Source organism: Homarus americanus, unplaced genomic scaffold (assembly GCF_018991925.1).
Source record: "Homarus americanus isolate GMGI-L3 unplaced genomic scaffold, GMGI_Hamer_2.0 scaffold367, whole genome shotgun sequence".
Lineage (NCBI taxonomy): Eukaryota > Metazoa > Arthropoda > Malacostraca > Decapoda > Nephropidae > Homarus > Homarus americanus.
In genome coordinates this window covers 10,096,533-10,100,061 of record NW_024743709.1, presented here as the reverse complement: position 1 = coordinate 10,100,061, position 3,529 = coordinate 10,096,533, and the positions used below count along the sequence as shown (strand labels likewise).

The 3,529-nt window shown below is 48.0% G+C and overlaps 1 non-coding gene across 1 annotated transcript; it reads right to left on the bottom strand.

Annotated features, from left to right (window-relative positions):
- Positions 1 to 3,001: 3,001 nt before the first annotated feature.
- Trnaa-cgc lies at positions 3,002 to 3,073 on the bottom strand. Its single transcript has one exon. It is a non-coding gene; the product is annotated as a tRNA-Ala (tRNA).
- Between the last annotated feature and the right edge of the window lie 456 nt (positions 3,074 to 3,529).

Below are 3,529 nucleotides of genomic sequence, written 5' to 3'. Positions count from 1 at the left end.
GGTGAGGCAAGTAAGAAGTGAGTGGGGGAACGAAGAGTGAGTGAGGGGTGGTGGTGAAGCTGGGAAGAGGGAGGCAGGTGACAGTTTTCTGGTAAACTTGAAACACTACCTACATAACTCAGTGTCACTTGTTGTAAAATAATTAATATATAATAGTATTTCACACTAACCCTCTTCTGTTCTAATAGCTGATTGGTTCATAGAAAATTCAAACTAAATGTGCTCACAATTGGTAAGCAGACCTGTTATTATCTAAACTAATGTTAAATAATTATCTGAACTATCAAAATGCAAATGATTTCAAGGAATTAGCACTTCAGAGAGGATGTTAGAAGGTTTTAAATATTTATCATAAAAGGTTTATATACGCAGTCCGGGGAGCAGTAAGGTGCTCAGGGGAACCAATCAGCTATTTGTAGATAGAGACGAAGGGAGGGCTTACGGGCCAGGTTAGCATGGAATGGATATAGTGTTGTCTGTGTATGATGTCACTGTTGTAGTAACAAGACACATGTAGCCTAACAGTAATAACACATGGTGCGTCACATAATACACTGTTAACGCTCGTAACAGCTTGTGTTTACCTAATGACACAACTTTGTTCTTCAGTGTTATAATGGTTCAGTAAAATAGTAACTTTGTTCCATTGTTGTAAGTTAGGAGTTATAATGTAAATATTTCCGATAGTTACGGGTTACAATACACATTATCAACACTACACATTGCTTACCTACACTACCCATTGTTTACCCACGCTACACATTGTTTACCCACACTACACATTGTTTACCTACACTACACATTGTTTACCCACACTACACATTGTTTACCCACACTACACATTGTTTACCCACACTACACATTGTTTACCCACACTACACATTGTTTACCTACACTACACATTGTTTACCCACACTACACATTGTTTACCCACACTACACATTGTTTACCCACACTACACATTGTTTACCCACACTACACATTGTTTACCTACACTACACATTGTTTACCTACACTACACATTGTTTACCCACACTACACATTGTTTACGTACACTACGCATCACCATTCCACTCTACTACCACAACTTAACAAAAGTCAACGTGATGATACAGGTTATGTTCATCAGGTGCGCCGCTAAATGAACCACATTTAAAAAGTCAACAGCAGGACTTCATTAACAATTGATTGGGTGCGTGATGTTGATGGCTCAGCCGTGGCGAAAAAAAGCCCATTTTTACCAGCGACAGCCGCACCCGATGAACAAATTTATCATGTAACGTATTGAACGATAATGAACACCACTCGTTCATCTGCCCCAGTGAGCTGATTACAAACTATCAGGCAGATTGACTTTGTGTTTGGTTATATGCATTAACCATTTTTTTTACAAAGCCTTTTAATTAGTAACATATACAATGTGTTGTGTAGAGTATCACACAGTGTTCAACTCTTCCCTTTCTCCCTCTCGTAATAATGCTCGTGGAGCTCGTGGTCGTGGTGGTGGTCATGGAGGTCGTGGTAGTGGTCATGGAGGTCGGCCGTCGTGCGGAGTGTAAACTTTACCTCCAGGACGACTGATGGGATGTAACTTCTAAACCCTAACTTATACTATAAACAACTGACGGGACCAACTTACCCTCTTACTTACAACTTTTAAGGTTCACTTAAGGACGTCATATTAACTTAGACCATGTGTTGTACCCCCACCCTTCCCAACACTCACCCCAACACTCAACACCCCCAACACTCAACGCCCCAACACTCAACACCCCAACACTCAACACCCCAACACTCAACACCCCCAACACTCAACACCCCCAACACTCAACGCACCAACACCAACCCAACACTCAACACCCCCCAACTCCAACACTCACCCAACCCAACACACCCCCAACCCCCCAACACTCAACACCCCAACTCAACCCCAACACCAACGCCCCCAACACTCAACACCCCCAACACTCAACACCCCCAACACTCAACACCCCAACACTTCACCTCCACACCCCAACACTCACCATCCCCAACACTCACCACCCCAACACTCAACACCCCCAACACTCAACACCCCCAACACTCACCCAACACTCAACACCAACACTCAACAACCCCAACACTCACCCAACACTCAACTACCCCACAAAACCACAGCCACTACCACCACGACCACCCATCACTGTCGTCACCACTTGTTCCCCACCACCATCCGTCCACCTGTCCCCACCACCACCTGTCCCCACCACCACCACCCGTCCCCACCACCACCACCACCTGTCCACCACCACCTGTCCCCACCACCACCCGTCCCCACCACCACCACCCGTCCCCACCACCACCACCCGTCCCCCACCACCCCCCACCTGTCCACCACCACCTGTCCACACCACCTCCACCCGTCCTCACCACCACCCGTCCCCACCACCACCACCCGTCCCTCACCACCACCGTCCCCCACCACCACCACCCGTCCCCCACCACCACCACCTGTCCTCCACCACCTCCACCCGTCCCTCACCACCACCACCCGTCCCCCACCACCACCACCCGTCCCCACCACCACCGTCCCCCACCACCACCACCCGTCCCCCCCCCCATCACTCGTCCCCCACCACCACCTGTCCCCACCCCACCCACTCTCCTCTTATTGTGTCCGTTACACACACAAAAGTCTACACAGTCTCTTGGTGAAGGTTGTCGCCGTGCACCTTCAGTTTACAGCCGTTGTGGTATACAATATTGTTTAGGTTTATTATGCTGTGTTTGCTGCACAAAACACGTGGTGGTAGAGAGAGAGATAACATAAGCATATCTCCCATGTGGTCAGGATATATATTCTTGAGGTAACACGGTGGTGGTATGATAAATATTATTGGTAATGACTCACGCTGGATGTTAATCACATACTGCCACCACATTGCGGATTCGAACCCGTGAATAATGGACTGCCAGCCAAGAATAATAACCACTCCGCCGTCATTCTCGATATAAAAGATTTTGGAGGAGCCGGGGATTGAACCCGGGACTTCTCGCATGCGAAGCGAGCACTCTACCTCTGAGTTACACCCCCTGTGTATTATAATGTTGAGCCTCACCCCATCTTGTCTTTATGCTAGAGTAACACACATTCACTTACAGGAGCCATTAGTGTAAACATCCTCACGTGAGCGTCATCCTTAAGTGAACCTTGAGTAACTTAACAGTGATATAACTGTAGCACTATTATGGTGATGGTGCCATCGTTCATGTTCATACTGTGGTGGTCCAGGTGACACTGAGTCCCCTAGTATGTTGCCAGGTGACACTGAGTCCCCTAGTATGTTGCCAGGTGACACTGAGTCCCCCCAGTATGTTGCCAGGTGACACTGAGTCCCCCCAGTATGTTGCCAGGTGACACTCCCCAGTATGTTGCCAGGTGACACCAGTATCCCAGTATGTTGCCAGGTGACACTGGGTCCCCCATGTTGCCAGGTGACACCGTCCCCAGTATGTTGCCAGGTGACACTGAGTCCCCCAGTATGTTGCC